This window comes from Schistocerca gregaria, chromosome 9 (genome assembly GCF_023897955.1).
Source record: "Schistocerca gregaria isolate iqSchGreg1 chromosome 9, iqSchGreg1.2, whole genome shotgun sequence".
NCBI lineage: Eukaryota > Metazoa > Arthropoda > Insecta > Orthoptera > Acrididae > Schistocerca > Schistocerca gregaria.
Window position 1 is genome coordinate 55,438,125 of NC_064928.1, and position 21,310 is coordinate 55,459,434.

Consider the following 21,310-nt stretch of genomic DNA (forward strand, 5'->3'; position numbering starts at 1 on the left):
TCTGAGTATGACGAACGTGTTGTCCACTCTCTAGACTTCAATGACGTTAAGCCTTGATACCTTAGACAGATCTGCACTCGATGACACCTCGATAACAGCCGGTCCCCACACTTACATCTTGCTCTCCTTATGTCAGTACACATCATATCAGTCTGTGACGCTGGTTTTGGAAATTCTCGCGTGCCTGTAGGTTCGCCGCGACCAGCACTTACCATGCACTGACCACAAAACATGTAGGCGCCGGGGCTTGAACCCGAGACCTTTCACACACTAAGCGAACGATCTGCCAAGTGAGCTACGGCTGCACACACGACAAAGCCTGCCTATTCTCCATTCTTTGCGACTCTGATGTGCACGGACACGATGGTTGGTTGGTTTGTAGCGGCGAAGGTACCAGAGTACAAAGGCGCGGACACGTTCATATACACAAGATTTCCAAGTAGTTTCGATGCTCTGGTATTACGAATGCAAATTCCGTCTGTTTTTAACGTCTTAAATTGAAAGGGCGGTCACAAATTGGTCCATTTCACTCCTTGTCGACAATCACACAGCACCTGAGATAACAAGCACATCTCGAGCCCCATTGTGCACTGCATTGTTCATGCCATCTCAGTGCCTCGCTCTTTGCTACTGTGTACCACTCTTGTCGTCCAACTGCAAAACACTGGGCCACAACAAGTTTCCGCGTCTCCATTGCACTGATCATACTCCGAAACGCTCCCCAAACTTGGCAATCACCCATGCAGCCGACTTTTCCGACTTTACACGACGCTCACGCAACGCTCACGCTAGTGGCAGCCTTATTTATAGTTCGACGTCGCGCCAAAGCGAATGAGCACATTTCGCCTACGGCTTAGGCCGCTCTCTCAGTGTGGCTGCTCTGTGTCTGCAGGCAGCGAGGGGCTGCAAGCTTCCTGTGTTCGCACCTATATCACCTGCGCTTGCTTGTCAGAGACAGACTATCTCAAAACATACAATTCACTCCATGAATTGATTGCTACGGCATCTGTTATCAGCAGTCACAACCAGCAACACCAGTAGCAGCCGACTGCACGCAAAGAATGGGAACGTGCAGTGGGATTTACGTGAACTCGGCAAAAGGCATATCTTTCCGACGTAGGCTTGAGAATATTATGGGAACACTTGTACTGTTTGTAAATTAAGTGTAGGTGTGGGAGGAGGGTGCTTCCTGCGCACGAATAAAAGCACGCTTGCCAATTGTGGATGCTAATCGTTCGCTTGTATCTGCCTAGACACCTCTGCTAGTTGTGAATTATTCCACTTGCATGGCAAGGTGCGAATGTAGGTGTGTTAAAAATTCTGGAGGCGCTGGGTATCGATCCCAGTACCTCTCGCACGCCAACCGAGCGCTCTACCACCTGAGCTACGCCCACCCCCCCGGTGACTAATAGTGCTACATAAAGCCATATCAACGTCACAGACCCTTGCACTCCAATTATTCCGCAGACGAATCCTACTCTCTATGTATCAGTGAGGGTGTCTTTCAGGTTTCGTGCATTCTGTATCGAATCGTAGTTGGCCACAATGAAAGTGGCACGCATAACGTCGAAAATAGAGTTCGGACATCGCTCTGAGTATGACGAACGTGTTGTCCACTCTCTAGACTTCAATGACGTTAAGCCTTGATACCTTAGACAGATCTGCACTCGATGACACCTCGATAACAGCCGGTCCCCACACTTACATCTTGCTCTCCTTATGTCAGTACACATCATATCAGTCTGTGACGCTGGTTTTGGAAATTCTCGCGTGCCTGTAGGTTCGCCGCGACCAGCACTTACCATGCACTGACCACAAAACATGTAGGCGCCGGGGCTTGAACCCGAGACCTTTCACACACTAAGCGAACGATCTGCCAAGTGAGCTACGGCTGCACACACGACAAAGCCTGCCTATTCTCCATTCTTTGCGACTCTGATGTGCACGGACACGATGGTTGGTTGGTTTGTAGCGGCGAAGGTACCAGAGTACAAAGGCGCGGACACGTTCATATACACAAGATTTCCAAGTAGTTTCGATGCTCTGGTATTACGAATGCAAATTCCGTCTGTTTTTAACGTCTTAAATTGAAAGGGCGGTCACAAATTGGTCCATTTCACTCCTTGTCGACAATCACACAGCACCTGAGATAACAAGCACATCTCGAGCCCCATTGTGCACTGCATTGTTCATGCCATCTCAGTGCCTCGCTCTTTGCTACTGTGTACCACTCTTGTCGTCCAACTGCAAAACACTGGGCCACAACAAGTTTCCGCGTCTCCATTGCACTGATCATACTCCGAAACGCTCCCCAAACTTGGCAATCACCCATGCAGCCGACTTTTCCGACTTTACACGACGCTCACGCAACGCTCACGCTAGTGGCAGCCTTATTTATAGTTCGACGTCGCGCCAAAGCGAATGAGCACATTTCGCCTACGGCTTAGGCCGCTCTCTCAGTGTGGCTGCTCTGTGTCTGCAGGCAGCGAGGGGCTGCAAGCTTCCTGTGTTCGCACCTATATCACCTGCGCTTGCTTGTCAGAGACAGACTATCTCAAAACATACAATTCACTCCATGAATTGATTGCTACGGCATCTGTTATCAGCAGTCACAACCAGCAACACCAGTAGCAGCCGACTGCACGCAAAGAATGGGAACGTGCAGTGGGATTTACGTGAACTCGGCAAAAGGCATATCTTTCCGACGTAGGCTTGAGAATATTATGGGAACACTTGTACTGTTTGTAAATTAAGTGTAGGTGTGGGAGGAGGGTGCTTCCTGCGCACGAATAAAAGCACGCTTGCCAATTGTGGATGCTAATCGTTCGCTTGTATCTGCCTAGACACCTCTGCTAGTTGTGAATTATTCCACTTGCATGGCAAGGTGCGAATGTAGGTGTGTTAAAAATTCTGGAGGCGCTGGGTATCGATCCCAGTACCTCTCGCACGCCAACCGAGCGCTCTACCACCTGAGCTACGCCCACCCCCCCGGTGACTAATAGTGCTACATAAAGCCATATCAACGTCACAGACCCTTGCACTCCAATTATTCCGCAGACGAATCCTACTCTCTATGTATCAGTGAGGGTGTCTTTCAGGTTTCGTGCATTCTGTATCGAATCGTAGTTGGCCACAATGAAAGTGGCACGCATAACGTCGAAAATAGAGTTCGGACATCGCTCTGAGTATGACGAACGTGTTGTCCACTCTCTAGACTTCAATGACGTTAAGCCTTGATACCTTAGACAGATCTGCACTCGATGACACCTCGATAACAGCCGGTCCCCACACTTACATCTTGCTCTCCTTATGTCAGTACACATCATATCAGTCTGTGACGCTGGTTTTGGAAATTCTCGCGTGCCTGTAGGTTCGCCGCGACCAGCACTTACCATGCACTGACCACAAAACATGTAGGCGCCGGGGCTTGAACCCGAGACCTTTCACACACTAAGCGAACGATCTGCCAAGTGAGCTACGGCTGCACACACGACAAAGCCTGCCTATTCTCCATTCTTTGCGACTCTGATGTGCACGGACACGATGGTTGGTTGGTTTGTAGCGGCGAAGGTACCAGAGTACAAAGGCGCGGACACGTTCATATACACAAGATTTCCAAGTAGTTTCGATGCTCTGGTATTACGAATGCAAATTCCGTCTGTTTTTAACGTCTTAAATTGAAAGGGCGGTCACAAATTGGTCCATTTCACTCCTTGTCGACAATCACACAGCACCTGAGATAACAAGCACATCTCGAGCCCCATTGTGCACTGCATTGTTCATGCCATCTCAGTGCCTCGCTCTTTGCTACTGTGTACCACTCTTGTCGTCCAACTGCAAAACACTGGGCCACAACAAGTTTCCGCGTCTCCATTGCACTGATCATACTCCGAAACGCTCCCCAAACTTGGCAATCACCCATGCAGCCGACTTTTCCGACTTTACACGACGCTCACGCAACGCTCACGCTAGTGGCAGCCTTATTTATAGTTCGACGTCGCGCCAAAGCGAATGAGCACATTTCGCCTACGGCTTAGGCCGCTCTCTCAGTGTGGCTGCTCTGTGTCTGCAGGCAGCGAGGGGCTGCAAGCTTCCTGTGTTCGCACCTATATCACCTGCGCTTGCTTGTCAGAGACAGACTATCTCAAAACATACAATTCACTCCATGAATTGATTGCTACGGCATCTGTTATCAGCAGTCACAACCAGCAACACCAGTAGCAGCCGACTGCACGCAAAGAATGGGAACGTGCAGTGGGATTTACGTGAACTCGGCAAAAGGCATATCTTTCCGACGTAGGCTTGAGAATATTATGGGAACACTTGTACTGTTTGTAAATTAAGTGTAGGTGTGGGAGGAGGGTGCTTCCTGCGCACGAATAAAAGCACGCTTGCCAATTGTGGATGCTAATCGTTCGCTTGTATCTGCCTAGACACCTCTGCTAGTTGTGAATTATTCCACTTGCATGGCAAGGTGCGAATGTAGGTGTGTTAAAAATTCTGGAGGCGCTGGGTATCGATCCCAGTACCTCTCGCACGCCAACCGAGCGCTCTACCACCTGAGCTACGCCCACCCCCCCCGGTGACTAATAGTGCTACATAAAGCCATATCAACGTCACAGACCCTTGCACTCCAATTATTCCGCAGACGAATCCTACTCTCTATGTATCAGTGAGGGTGTCTTTCAGGTTTCGTGCATTCTGTATCGAATCGTAGTTGGCCACAATGAAAGTGGCACGCATAACGTCGAAAATAGAGTTCGGACATCGCTCTGAGTATGACGAACGTGTTGTCCACTCTCTAGACTTCAATGACGTTAAGCCTTGATACCTTAGACAGATCTGCACTCGATGACACCTCGATAACAGCCGGTCCCCACACTTACATCTTGCTCTCCTTATGTCAGTACACATCATATCAGTCTGTGACGCTGGTTTTGGAAATTCTCGCGTGCCTGTAGGTTCGCCGCGACCAGCACTTACCATGCACTGACCACAAAACATGTAGGCGCCGGGGCTTGAACCCGAGACCTTTCACACACTAAGCGAACGATCTGCCAAGTGAGCTACGGCTGCACACACGACAAAGCCTGCCTATTCTCCATTCTTTGCGACTCTGATGTGCACGGACACGATGGTTGGTTGGTTTGTAGCGGCGAAGGTACCAGAGTACAAAGGCGCGGACACGTTCATATACACAAGATTTCCAAGTAGTTTCGATGCTCTGGTATTACGAATGCAAATTCCGTCTGTTTTTAACGTCTTAAATTGAAAGGGCGGTCACAAATTGGTCCATTTCACTCCTTGTCGACAATCACACAGCACCTGAGATAACAAGCACATCTCGAGCCCCATTGTGCACTGCATTGTTCATGCCATCTCAGTGCCTCGCTCTTTGCTACTGTGTACCACTCTTGTCGTCCAACTGCAAAACACTGGGCCACAACAAGTTTCCGCGTCTCCATTGCACTGATCATACTCCGAAACGCTCCCCAAACTTGGCAATCACCCATGCAGCCGACTTTTCCGACTTTACACGACGCTCACGCAACGCTCACGCTAGTGGCAGCCTTATTTATAGTTCGACGTCGCGCCAAAGCGAATGAGCACATTTCGCCTACGGCTTAGGCCGCTCTCTCAGTGTGGCTGCTCTGTGTCTGCAGGCAGCGAGGGGCTGCAAGCTTCCTGTGTTCGCACCTATATCACCTGCGCTTGCTTGTCAGAGACAGACTATCTCAAAACATACAATTCACTCCATGAATTGATTGCTACGGCATCTGTTATCAGCAGTCACAACCAGCAACAACAGTAGCAGCCGACTGCACGCAAAGAATGGGAACGTGCAGTGGGATTTACGTGAACTCGGCAAAAGGCATATCTTTCCGACGTAGGCTTGAGAATATTATGGGAACACTTGTACTGTTTGTAAATTAAGTGTAGGTGTGGGAGGAGGGTGCTTCCTGCGCACGAATAAAAGCACGCTTGCCAATTGTGGATGCTAATCGTTCGCTTGTATCTGCCTAGACACCTCTGCTAGTTGTGAATTATTCCACTTGCATGGCAAGGTGCGAATGTAGGTGTGTTAAAAATTCTGGAGGCGCTGGGTATCGATCCCAGTACCTCTCGCACGCCAACCGAGCGCTCTACCACCTGAGCTACGCCCACCCCCCCGGTGACTAATAGTGCTACATAAAGCCATATCAACGTCACAGACCCTTGCACTCCAATTATTCCGCAGACGAATCCTACTCTCTATGTATCAGTGAGGGTGTCTTTCAGGTTTCGTGCATTCTGTATCGAATCGTAGTTGGCCACAATGAAAGTGGCACGCATAACGTCGAAAATAGAGTTCGGACATCGCTCTGAGTATGACGAACGTGTTGTCCACTCTCTAGACTTCAATGACGTTAAGCCTTGATACCTTAGACAGATCTGCACTCGATGACACCTCGATAACAGCCGGTCCCCACACTTACATCTTGCTCTCCTTATGTCAGTACACATCATATCAGTCTGTGACGCTGGTTTTGGAAATTCTCGCGTGCCTGTAGGTTCGCCGCGACCAGCACTTACCATGCACTGACCACAAAACATGTAGGCGCCGGGGCTTGAACCCGAGACCTTTCACACACTAAGCGAACGATCTGCCAAGTGAGCTACGGCTGCACACACGACAAAGCCTGCCTATTCTCCATTCTTTGCGACTCTGATGTGCACGGACACGATGGTTGGTTGGTTTGTAGCGGCGAAGGTACCAGAGTACAAAGGCGCGGACACGTTCATATACACAAGATTTCCAAGTAGTTTCGATGCTCTGGTATTACGAATGCAAATTCCGTCTGTTTTTAACGTCTTAAATTGAAAGGGCGGTCACAAATTGGTCCATTTCACTCCTTGTCGACAATCACACAGCACCTGAGATAACAAGCACATCTCGAGCCCCATTGTGCACTGCATTGTTCATGCCATCTCAGTGCCTCGCTCTTTGCTACTGTGTACCACTCTTGTCGTCCAACTGCAAAACACTGGGCCACAACAAGTTTCCGCGTCTCCATTGCACTGATCATACTCCGAAACGCTCCCCAAACTTGGCAATCACCCATGCAGCCGACTTTTCCGACTTTACACGACGCTCACGCAACGCTCACGCTAGTGGCAGCCTTATTTATAGTTCGACGTCGCGCCAAAGCGAATGAGCACATTTCGCCTACGGCTTAGGCCGCTCTCTCAGTGTGGCTGCTCTGTGTCTGCAGGCAGCGAGGGGCTGCAAGCTTCCTGTGTTCGCACCTATATCACCTGCGCTTGCTTGTCAGAGACAGACTATCTCAAAACATACAATTCACTCCATGAATTGATTGCTACGGCATCTGTTATCAGCAGTCACAACCAGCAACAACAGTAGCAGCCGACTGCACGCAAAGAATGGGAACGTGCAGTGGGATTTACGTGAACTCGGCAAAAGGCATATCTTTCCGACGTAGGCTTGAGAATATTATGGGAACACTTGTACTGTTTCTAAATTAAGTGTAGGTGTGGGAGGAGGGTGCTTCCTGCGCACGAATAAAAGCACGCTTGCCAATTGTGGATGCTAATCGTTCGCTTGTATCTGCCTAGACACCTCTGCTAGTTGTGAATTATTCCACTTGCATGGCAAGGTGCGAATGTAGGTGTGTTAAAAATTCTGGAGGCGCTGGGTATCGATCCCAGTACCTCTCGCACGCCAACCGAGCGCTCTACCACCTGAGCTACGCCCACCCCCCCGGTGACTAATAGTGCTACATAAAGCCATATCAACGTCACAGACCCTTGCACTCCAATTATTCCGCAGACGAATCCTACTCTCTATGTATCAGTGAGGGTGTCTTTCAGGTTTCGTGCATTCTGTATCGAATCGTAGTTGGCCACAATGAAAGTGGCACGCATAACGTCGAAAATAGAGTTCGGACATCGCTCTGAGTATGACGAACGTGTTGTCCACTCTCTAGACTTCAATGACGTTAAGCCTTGATACCTTAGACAGATCTGCACTCGATGACACCTCGATAACAGCCGGTCCCCACACTTACATCTTGCTCTCCTTATGTCAGTACACATCATATCAGTCTGTGACGCTGGTTTTGCAACTTCTTGCGTGCCTGTAGGTTCGCCGTGACCAGCACTTACCATGCACTGACCACAAAACATGTAGGCGCCGGGGCTTGAACCCGAGACCTTTCACACACTAAGCGAACGATCTGCCAAGTGAGCTACGGCTGCACACACGACAAAGCCTGCCTATTCTCCATTCTTTGCGACTCTGATGTGCACGGACACGATGGTTGGTTGGTTCGTAGCGGCGAAGGTACCAGAGTACAAAGGCGCGGACACGTTCATATACACAAGAGTTCCAAGTAGTTTCGATGCTCTGGTATTACGAATGCAAATTCCGTCTGTTTTTAACGTCTTAAATTGAAAGGGCGATCACAAATTGGTCCATTTCACTCCTTGTCGACAATCACACAGCACCTGAGATAACAAGCACATCTCGAGCCCCATTGTGCACTGCATTGTTCATGCCATCTCAGTGCCTCGCTCTTTGCTACTGTGTACCACTCTTGTCGTCCAACTGCAAAACACTGGGCCACAACAAGTTTCCGCGTCTCCATTGCACTGATCATACTCCGAAACGCTCCCCAAACTTGGCAATCACCCATGCAGCCGACTTTTCCGACTTTACACGACGCTCACGCAACGCTCACGCTAGTGGCAGCCTTATTTATAGTTCGACGTCGCGCCAAAGCGAATGAGCACATTTCGCCTACGGCTTAGGCCGCTCTCTCAGTGTGGCTGCTCTGTGTCTGCAGGCAGCGAGGGGCTGCAAGCTTCCTGTGTTCGCACCTATATCACCTGCGCTTGCTTGTCAGAGACAGACTATCTCAAAACATACAATTCACTCCATGAATTGATTGCTACGGCATCTGTTATCAGCAGTCACAACCAGCAACACCAGTAGCAGCCGACTGTACGCAAAGAATGGGAACGTGCAGTGGGATTTACGTGAACTCGGCAAAAGGCATATCTTTCCGACGTAGGCTTGAGAATATTATGGGAACACTTGTACTGTTTCTAAATTAAGTGTAGGTGTGGGAGGAGGGTGCTTCCTGCGCACGAATAAAAGCACGCTTGCCAATTGTGGATGCTAATCGTTCGCTTGTATCTGCCTAGACACCTCTGCTAGTTGTGAATTATTCCACTTGCATGGCAAGGTGCGAATGTAGGTGTGTTAAAAATTCTGGAGGCGCTGGGTATCGATCCCAGTACCTCTCGCACGCCAACCGAGCGCTCTACCACCTGAGCTACGCCCACCCCCCCGGTGACTAATAGTGCTACATAAAGCCATATCAACGTCACAGACCCTTGCACTCCAATTATTCCGCAGACGAATCCTACTCTCTATGTATCAGTGAGGGTGTCTTTCAGGTTTCGTGCATTCTGTATCGAATCGTAGTTGGCCACAATGAAAGTGGCACGCATAACGTCGAAAATAGAGTTCGGACATCGCTCTGAGTATGACGAACGTGTTGTCCACTCTCTAGACTTCAATGACGTTAAGCCTTGATACCTTAGACAGATCTGCACTCGATGACACCTCGATAACAGCCGGTCCCCACACTTACATCTTGCTCTCCTTATGTCAGTACACATCATATCAGTCTGTGACGCTGGTTTTGCAACTTCTTGCGTGCCTGTAGGTTCGCCGTGACCAGCACTTACCATGCACTGACCACAAAACATGTAGGCGCCGGGGCTTGAACCCGAGACCTTTCACACACTAAGCGAACGATCTGCCAAGTGAGCTACGGCTGCACACACGACAAAGCCTGCCTATTCTCCATTCTTTGCGACTCTGATGTGCACGGACACGATGGTTGGTTGGTTTGTAGCGGCGAAGGTACCAGAGTACAAAGGCGCGGACACGTTCATATACACAAGAGTTCCAAGTAGTTTCGATGCTCTGGTATTACGAATGCAAATTCCGTCTGTTTTTAACGTCTTAAATTGAAAGGGCGATCACAAATTGGTCCATTTCACTCCTTGTCGACAATCACACAGCACCTGAGATAACAAGCACATCTCGAGCCCCATTGTGCACTGCATTGTTCATGCCATCTCAGTGCCTCGCTCTTTGCTACTGTGTACCACTCTTGTCGTCCAACTGCAAAACACTGGGCCACAACAAGTTTCCGCGTCTCCATTGCACTGATCATACTCCGAAACGCTCCCCAAACTTGGCAATCACCCATGCAGCCGACTTTTCCGACTTTACACGACGCTCACGCAACGCTCACGCTAGTGGCAGCCTTATTTATAGTTCGACGTCGCGCCAAAGCGAATGAGCACATTTCGCCTACGGCTTAGGCCGCTCTCTCAGTGTGGCTGCTCTGTGTCTGCAGGCAGCGAGGGGCTGCAAGCTTCCTGTGTTCGCACCTATATCACCTGCGCTTGCTTGTCAGAGACAGACTATCTCAAAACATACAATTCACTCCATGAATTGATTGCTACGGCATCTGTTATCAGCAGTCACAACCAGCAACACCAGTAGCAGCCGACTGCACGCAAAGAATGGGAACGTGCAGTGGGATTTACGTGAACTCGGCAAAAGGCATATCTTTCCGACGTAGGCTTGAGAATATTATGGGAACACTTGTACTGTTTCTAAATTAAGTGTAGGTGTGGGAGGAGGGTGCTTCCTGCGCACGAATAAAAGCACGCTTGCCAATTGTGGATGCTAATCGTTCGCTTGTATCTGCCTAGACACCTCTGCTAGTTGTGAATTATTCCACTTGCATGGCAAGGTGCGAATGTAGGTGTGTTAAAAATTCTGGAGGCGCTGGGTATCGATCCCAGTACCTCTCGCACGCCAACCGAGCGCTCTACCACCTGAGCTACGCCCACCCCCCCGGTGACTAATAGTGCTACATACAGCCATATCAACGTCACAGACCCTTGCACTCCAATTATTCCGCAGACGAATCCTACTCTCTATGTATCAGTGAGGGTGTCTTTCAGGTTTCGTGCATTCTGTATCGAATCGTAGTTGGCCACAATGAAAGTGGCACGCATAACGTCGAAAATAGAGTTCGGACATCGCTCTGAGTATGACGAACGTGTTGTCCACTCTCTAGACTTCAATGACGTTAAGCCTTGATACCTTAGACAGATCTGCACTCGATGACACCTCGATAACAGCCGGTCCCCACACTTACATCTTGCTCTCCTTATGTCAGTACACATCATATCAGTCTGTGACGCTGGTTTTGCAACTTCTTGCGTGCCTGTAGGTTCGCCGTGACCAGCACTTACCATGCACTGACCACAAAACATGTAGGCGCCGGGGCTTGAACCCGAGACCTTTCACACACTAAGCGAACGATCTGCCAAGTGAGCTACGGCTGCACACACGACAAAGCCTGCCTATTCTCCATTCTTTGCGACTCTGATGTGCACGGACACGATGGTTGGTTGGTTTGTAGCGGCGAAGGTACCAGAGTACAAAGGCGCGGACACGTTCATATACACAAGAGTTCCAAGTAGTTTCGATGCTCTGGTATTACGAATGCAAATTCCGTCTGTTTTTAACGTCTTAAATTGAAAGGGCGATCACAAATTGGTCCATTTCACTCCTTGTCGACAATCACACAGCACCTGAGATAACAAGCACATCTCGAGCCCCATTGTGCACTGCATTGTTCATGCCATCTCAGTGCCTCGCTCTTTGCTACTGTGTACCACTCTTGTCGTCCAACTGCAAAACACTGGGCCACAACAAGTTTCCGCGTCTCCATTGCACTGATCATACTCCGAAACGCTCACCAAGCTTGACAATCACCCATGCAGCCGACTTTTCCGACTTTACACGACGCTCACGCAACGCTCACGCTAGTGGCAGCCTTATTTATAGTTCGACGTCGCGCCAAAGCGAATGAGCACATTTCGCCTACGGCTTAGGCCGCTCTCTCAGTGTGGCTGCTCTGTGTCTGCAGGCAGCGAGGGGCTGCAAGCTTCCTGTGTTCGCACCTATATCACCTGCGCTTGCTTGTCAGAGACAGACTATCTCAAAACATACAATTCACTCCATGAATTGATTGCTACGGCATCTGTTATCAGCAGTCACAACCAGCAACACCAGTAGCAGCCGACTGCACGCAAAGAATGGGAACGTGCAGTGGGATTTACGTGAACTCGGCAAAAGGCATATCTTTCCGACGTAGGCTTGAGAATATTATGGGAACACTTGTACTGTTTCTAAATTAAGTGTAGGTGTGGGAGGAGGGTGCTTCCTGCGCACGAATAAAAGCACGCTTGCCAATTGTGGATGCAAATCGTTCGCTTGTATCTGCCTAGACACCTCTGCTAGTTGTGAATTATTCCACTTGCATGGCAAGGTGCGAATGTAGGTGTGTTAAAAATTCTGGAGGCGCTGGGTATCGATCCCAGTACCTCTCGCACGCCAACCGAGCGCTCTACCACCTGAGCTACGCCCACCCCCCCGGTGACTAATAGTGCTACATACAGCCATATCAACGTCACAGACCCTTGCACTCCAATTATTCCGCAGACGAATCCTACTCTCTATGTATCAGTGAGGGTGTCTTTCAGGTTTCGTGCATTCTGTATCGAATCGTAGTTGGCCACAATGAAAGTGGCACGCATAACGTCGAAAATACAGTTCGGACATCGCTCTGAGTATGACGAACGTGTTGTCCACTCTCTAGACTTCAATGACGTTAAGCCTTGATACCTTAGACAGATCTGCACTCGATGACACCTCGATAACAGCCGGTCCCCACACTTACATCTTGCTCTCCTTATGTCAGTACACATCATATCAGTCTGTGACGCTGGTTTTGCAAATTCTCGCGTGCCTGTAGGTTCGCCGCGACCAGCACTTACCATGCACTGACCACAAAACATGTAGGCGCCGGGGCTTGAACCCGAGACCTTTCACACACTAAGCGAACGATCTGCCAACTGAGCTACGGCTGCACACACGACAAAGCCTGCCTATTCTCCATTCTTTGCGACTCTGATGTGCACGGACACGATGGTTGGTTGGTTTGTAGCGGCGAAGGTACCAGAGTACAAAGGCGCGGACACGTTCATATACACAAGATTTCCAAGTAGTTTCGATGCTCTGGTATTACGAATGCAAATTCCGTCTGTTTTTAACGTCTTAAATTGAAAGGGCGATCACAAATTGGTCCATTTCACTCCTTGTCGACAATCACACAGCACCTGAGATAACAAGCACATCTCGAGCCCCATTGTGCACTGCATTGTTCATGCCATCTCAGTGCCTCGCTCTTTGCTACTGTGTACCACTCTTGTCGTCCAACTGCAAAACACTGGGCCACAACAAGTTTCCGCGTCTCCATTGCACTGATCATACTCCGAAACGCTCCCCAAACTTGGCAATCACCCATGCAGCCGACTTTTCCGACTTTACACGACGCTCACGCTAGTGGCAGCCTTATTTATAGTTCGACGTCGCGCCAAAGCGAATGAGCACATTTCGCCTACGGCTTAGGCCGCTCTCTCAGTGTGGCTGCTCTGTGTCTGCAGGCAGCGAGGGGCTGCAAGCTTCCTGTGTTCGCACCTATATCACCTGCGCTTGCTTGTCAGAGACAGACTATCTCAAAACATACAATTCACTCCATGAATTGATTGCTACGGCATCTGTTATCAGCAGTCACAACCAGCAACACCAGTAGCAGCCGACTGCACGCAAAGAATGGGAACGTGCAGTGGGATTTACGTGAACTCGGCAAAAGGCATATCTTTCCGACGTAGGCTTGAGAATATTATGGGAACACTTGTACTGTTTCTAAATTAAGTGTAGGTGTGGGAGGAGGGTGCTTCCTGCGCACGAATAAAAGCACGCTTGCCAATTGTGGATGCTAATCGTTCGCTTGTATCTGCCTAGACACCTCTGCTAGTTGTGAATTATTCCACTTGCATGGCAAGGTGCGAATGTAGGTGTGTTAAAAATTCTGGAGGCGCTGGGTATCGATCCCAGTACCTCTCGCACGCCAACCGAGCGCTCTACCACCTGAGCTACGCCCACCCCCCCGGTGACTAATAGTGCTACATAAAGCCATATCAACGTCACAGACCCTTGCACTCCAATTATTCCGCAGACGAATCCTACTCTCTATGTATCAGTGAGGGTGTCTTTCAGGTTTCGTGCATTCTGTATCGAATCGTAGTTGGCCACAATGAAAGTGGCACGCATAACGTCGAAAATAGAGTTCGGACATCGCTCTGAGTATGACGAACGTGTTGTCCACTCTCTAGACTTCAATGACGTTAAGCCTTGATACCTTAGACAGATCTGCACTCGATGACACCTCGATAACAGCCGGTCCCCACACTTACATCTTGCTCTCCTTATGTCAGTACACATCATATCAGTCTGTGACGCTGGTTTTGCAACTTCTTGCGTGCCTGTAGGTTCGACGTGACCAGCACTTACCATGCACTGACCACAAAACATGTAGGCGCCGGGGCTTGAACCCGAGACCTTTCACACACTAAGCGAACGATCTGCCAAGTGAGCTACGGCTGCACACACGACAAAGCCTGCCTATTCTCCATTCTTTGCGACTCTGATGTGCACGGACACGATGGTTGGTTGGTTTGTAGCGGCGAAGGTACCAGAGTACAAAGGCGCGGACACGTTCATATACACAAGAGTTCCAAGTAGTTTCGATGCTCTGGTATTACGAATGCAAATTCCGTCTGTTTTTAACGTCTTAAATTGAAAGGGCGATCACAAATTGGTCCATTTCACTCCTTGTCGACAATCACACAGCACCTGAGATAACAAGCACATCTCGAGCCCCATTGTGCACTGCATTGTTCATGCCATCTCAGTGCCTCGCTCTTTGCTACTGTGTACCACTCTTGTCGTCCAACTGCAAAACACTGGGCCACAACAAGTTTCCGCGTCTCCATTGCACTGATCATACTCCGAAACGCTCCCCAAACTTGGCAATCACCCATGCAGCCGACTTTTCCGACTTTACACGACGCTCACGCAACGCTCACGCTAGTGGCAGCCTTATTTATAGTTCGACGTCGCGCCAAAGCGAATGAGCACATTTCGCCTACGGCTTAGGCCGCTCTCTCAGTGTGGCTGCTCTGTGTCTGCAGGCAGCGAGGGGCTGCAAGCTTCCTGTGTTCGCACCTATATCACCTGCGCTTGCTTGTCAGAGACAGACTATCTCAAAACATACAATTCACTCCATGAATTGATTGCTACGGCATCTGTTATCAGCAGTCACAACCAGCAACACCAGTAGCAGCCGACTGCACGCAAAGAATGGGAACGTGCAGTGGGATTTACGTGAACTCGGCAAAAGGCATATCTTTCCGACGTAGGCTTGAGAATATTATGGGAACACTTGTACTGTTTCTAAATTAAGTGTAGGTGTGGGAGGAGGGTGCTTCCTGCGCACGAATAAAAGCACGCTTGCCAATTGTGGATGCAAATCGTTCGCTTGTATCTGCCTAGACACCTCTGCTAGTTGTGAATTATTCCACTTGCATGGCAAGGTGCGAATGTAGGTGTGTTAAAAATTCTGGAGGCGCTGGGTATCGATCCCAGTACCTCTCGCACGCCAACCGAGCGCTCTACCACCTGAGCTACGCCCACCCCCCCGGTGACTAATAGTGCTACATACAGCCATATCAACGTCACAGACCCTTGCACTCCAATTATTCCGCAGACGAATCCTACTCTCTATGTATCAGTGAGGGTGTCTTTCAGGTTTCGTGCATTCTGTATCGAATCGTAGTTGGCCACAATGAAAGTGGCACGCATAACGTCGAAAATACAGTTCGGACATCGCTCTGAGTATGACGAACGTGTTGTCCACTCTCTAGACTTCAATGACGTTAAGCCTTGATACCTTAGACAGATCTGCACTCGATGACACCTCGATAACAGCCGGTCCCCACACTTACATCTTGCTCTCCTTATGTCAGTACACATCATATCAGTCTGTGACGCTGGTTTTGCAAATTCTCGCGTGCCTGTAGGTTCGCCGCGACCAGCACTTACCATGCACTGACCACAAAACATGTAGGCGCCGGGGCTTGAACCCGAGACCTTTCACACACTAAGCGAACGATCTGCCAACTGAGCTACGGCTGCACACACGACAAAGCCTGCCTATTCTCCATTCTTTGCGTCTCTGATGTGCACGGACACGATGGTTGGTTGGTTTGTAGCGGCGAAGGTACCAGAGTACAAAGGCGCGGACACGTTCATATACACAAGATTTCCAAGTAGTTTCGATGCTCTGGTATTACGAATGCAAATTCCGTCTGTTTTTAACGTCTTAAATTGAAAGGGCGGTCACAAATTGGTCCATTTCACTCCTTGTCGACAATCACACAGCACCTGAGATAACAAGCACATCTCGAGCCCCATTGTGCACTGCATTGTTCATGCCATCTCAGTGCCTCGCTCTTTGCTACTGTGTACCACTCTTGTCGTCCAACTGCAAAACACTGGGCCACAACAAGTTTCCGCGTCTCCATTGCACTGATCATACTCCGAAACGCTCCCCAAACTTGGCAATCACCCATGCAGCCGACTTTTCCGACTTTACACGACGCTCACGCAACGCTCACGCTAGTGGCAGCCTTATTTATAGTTCGACGTCGCGCCAAAGCGAATGAGCACATTTCGCCTACGGCCTAGGCCGCTCTCTCAGTGTGGCTGCTCTGTGTCTGCAGGCAGCGAGGGGCTGCAAGCTTCCTGTGTTCGCACCTATATCACCTGCGCTTGCTTGTCAGAGACAGACTATCTCAAAACATACAATTCACTCCATGAATTGATTGCTACGGCATCTGTTATCAGCAGTCACAACCAGCAACACCAGTAGCAGCCGACTGCACGCAAAGAATGGGAACGTGCAGTGGGATTTACGTGAACTCGGCAAAAGGCATATCTTTCCGACGTAGGCTTGAGAATATTATGGGAACACTTGTACTGTTTCTAAATTAAGTGTAGGTGTGGGAGGAGGGTGCTTCCTGCGCACGAATAAAAGCACGCTTGCCAATTGTGGATGCTAATCGTTCGCTTGTATCTGCCTAGACACCTCTGCTAGTTGTGAATTATTCCACTTGCATGGCAAGGTGCGAATGTAGGTGTGTTAAAAATTCTGGAGGCGCTGGGTATCGATCCCAGTACCTCTCGCACGCCAACCGAGCGCTCTACCACCTGAGCTACGCCCACCCTCCCGGTGACTAATAGTGCTACATAAAGCCATATCAACGTCACAGACCCTTGCACTCCAATTATTCCGCAGACGAATCCTACTCTCTATGTATCAGTGAGGGTGTCTTTCAGGTTTCGTGCATTCTGTATCGAATCGTAGTTGGCCACAATGAAAGTGGCACGCATAACGTCGAAAATAGAGTTCGGACATCGCTCTGAGTATGACGAACGTGTTGTCCACTCTCTAGACTTCAATGACGTTAAGCCTTGATACCTTAGACAGATCTGCACTCGATGACACCTCGATAACAGCCGGTCCCCACACTTACATCTTGCTCTCCTTATGTCAGTACACATCATATCAGTCTGTGACGCTGGTTTTGCAACTTCTTGCGTGCCTGTAGGTTCGCCGTGACCAGCACTTACCATGCACTGACCACAAGACATGTAGGCGCCGGGGCTTGAACCCGAGACCTTTCACACACTAAGCGAACGATCTGCCAAGTGAGCTACGGCTGCACACACGACAAAGCCTGCCTATTCTCCATTCTTTGCGTCTCTGATGTGCACGGACACGATGGTTGGTTGGTTTGTAGCGGCGAAGGTACCAGAGTACAAAGGCGCGGACACGTTCATATACACAAGAGTTCCAAGTAGTTTCGATGCTCTGGTATTACGAATGCAAATTCCGTCTGTTTTTAACGTCTTAAATTGAAAGGGCGGTCACAAATTGGTCCATTTCACTCCTTGTCGACAATCACACAGCACCTGAGATAACAAGCACATCTCGAGCCCCATTGTGCACTGCATTGTTCATGCCATCTCAGTGCCTCGCTCTTTGCTACTGTGTACCACTCTTGTCGTCCAACTGCAAAACACTGGGCCACAACAAGTTTCCGCGTCTCCATTGCACTGATCATACTCCGAAACGCTCCCCAAACTTGGCAATCACCCATGCAGCCGACTTTTCCGACTTTACACGACGCTCACGCTAGTGGCAGCCTTATTTATAGTTCCACGTCGCACCAAAGCGAATGAGCACATTTCGTCTACGGCTTAGGCCGCTCTCTCAGTGTGGCTGCTCTGTGTCTGCAGGCAGCGAGGGGCTGCAAGCTTCCTGTGTTCGCACCTATATCACCTGCGCTTGCTTGTCAGAGACAGACTATCTCAAAACATACAATTCACTCCATGAATTGATTGCTACGGCATCTGTTATCAGCAGTCACAACCAGCAACACCAGTAGCAGCCGACTGCACGCAAAGAATGGGAACGTGCAGTGGGATTTACGTGAACTCGGAAAAAGGCATATCTTTCCGACGTAGGCTTGAGAATATTATGGGAACACTTGTACTGTTTCTAAATTAAGTGTAGGTGTGGGAGGAGGGTGCTTCCTGCGCACGAATAAAAGCACGCTTGCCAATTGTGGATGCTAATCGTTCGCTTGTATCTGCCTAGACACCTCTGCTAGTTGTGAATTATTCCACTTGCATGGCAAGGTGCGAATGTAGGTGTGTTAAAAATTCTGGAGGCGCTGGGTATCGATCCCAGTACCTCTCGCACGCCAACCGAGCGCTCTACCACCTGAGCTACGCCCACCCCCCCGGTGACTAATAGTGCTACATAAAGCCATATCAACGTCACAGACCCTTGCACTCCAATTATTCCGCAGACGAATCCTACTCTCTATGTATCAGTGAGGGTGTCTTTCAGGTTTCGTGCATTCTGTATCGAATCGTAGTTGGCCACAATGAAAGTGGCACGCATAACGTCGAAAATACAGTTCGGACATCGCTCTGAGTATGACGAACGTGTTGTCCACTCTCTAGACTTCAATGACGTTAAGCCTTGATACCTTAGACAGATCTGCACTCGATGACACCTCGATAACAGCCGGTCCCCACACTTACATCTTGCTCTCCTTATGTCAGTACACATCATATCAGTCTGTGACGCTGGTTTTGCAACTTCTTGCGTGCCTGTAGGTTCGCCGCGACCAGCACTTACCATGCACTGACCACAAAACATGTAGGCGCCGGGGCTTGAACCCGAGACCTTTCACACACTAAGCGAACGATCTGCCAAGTGAGCTACGGCTGCACACACGACAAAGCCTGCCTATTCTCCATTCTTTGCGTCTCTGATGTGCACGGACACGATGGTTGGTTGGTTTGTAGCGGCGAAGGTACCAGAGTACAAAGGCGCGGACACGTTCATATACACAAGAGTTCCAAGTAGTTTCGATGCTCTGGTATTACGAATGCAAATTCCGTCTGTTTTTAACGTCTTAAATTGAAAGGGCGGTCACAAATTGGTCCATTTCACTCCTTGTCGACAATCACACAGCACCTGAGATAACAAGCACATCTCGAGCCCCATTGTGCACTGCATTGTTCATGCCATCTCAGTGCCTCGCTCTTTGCTACTGTGTACCACTCTTGTCGTCCAACTGCAAAACACTGGGCCACAACAAGTTTCCGCGTCTCCATTGCACTGATCATACTCCGAAACGCTCCCCAAACTTGGCAATCACCCATGCAGCCGACTTTTCCGACTTTACACGACGCTCACGCTAGTGGCAGCCTTATTTATAGTTCGACGTCGCGCCAAAGCGAATGAGCACATTTCGCCTACGGCTTAGGCCGCTCTCTCAGTGTGGCTGCTCTGTGTCTGCAGGCAGCGAGGGGCTGCAAGCTTCCTGTGTTCGCACCTATATCACCTGCGCTTGCTTGTCAGAGACAGACTATCTCAAAACATACAATTCACTCCATGAATTGATTGCTACGGCATCTGTTATCAGCAGTCACAACCAGCAACACCAGTAGCAGCCGACTGCACGCAAAGAATGGGAACGTGCAGTGGGATTTACGTGAACTCGGCAAAAGGCATATCTTTCCGACGTAGGCTTGAGAATATTATGGGAACACTTGTACTGTTTCTAAATTAAGTGTAGGTGTGGGAGGAGGGTGCTTCCTGCGCACGAATAAAAGCACGCTTGCCAATTGTGGATGCTAATCGTTCGCTTGTATCTGCCTAGACACCTCTGCTAGTTGTGAATTATTCCACTTGCATGGCAAGGTGCGAATGTAGGTGTGTTAAAAATTCTGGAGGCGCTTGGTATCGATCCCAGTACCTCTCGCACGCCAACCGAGCGCTCTACCACCTGAGCTACGCCCACCCTCCCGGTGACTAATAGTGCTACATAAAGCCATATCAACGTCACAGACCCTTGCACTCCAATTATTCCGCAGACGAATCCTACTCTCTATGTATCAGTGAGGGTGTCTTTCAGGTTTCGTGCATTCTGTATCGAATCGTAGTTGGCCACAATGAAAGTGGCACGCATAACGTCGAAAATAGAGTTCGGACATCGCTCTGAGTATGACGAACGTGTTGTCCACTCTCTAGACTTCAATGACGTTAAGCCTTGATACCTTAGACAGATCTGCACTCGATGACACCTCGATAACAGCCGGTCCCCACACTTACATCTTGCTCTCCTTATGTCAGTACACATCATATCAGTCTGTGACGCTGGTTTTGCAACTTCTTGCGTGCCTGTAGGTTCGCCGTGACCAGCACTTACCATGCACTGACCACAAGACATGTAGGCGCCGGGGCTTGAACCCGAGACCTTTCACACACTAAGCGAACGATCTGCCAAGTGAGCTACGGCTGCACACACGACAAAGCCTGCCTATTCTCCATTCTTTGCGTCTCTGATGTGCACGGACACGATGGTTGGTTGGTTTGTAGCGGCGAAGGTACCAGAGTACAAAGGCGCGGACACGTTCATATACACAAGAGTTCCAAGTAGTTTCGATGCTCTGGTATTACGAATGCAAATTCCGTCTGTTTTTAACGTCTTAAATTGAAAGGGCGGTCACAAATTGGTCCATTTCACTCCTTGTCGACAATCACACAGCACCTGAGATAACAAGCACATCTCGAGCCCCATTGTGCACTGCATTGTTCATGCCATCTCAGTGCCTCGCTCTTTGCTATTGTGTACCACTCTTGTCGTCCAACTGCAAAACACTGGGCCA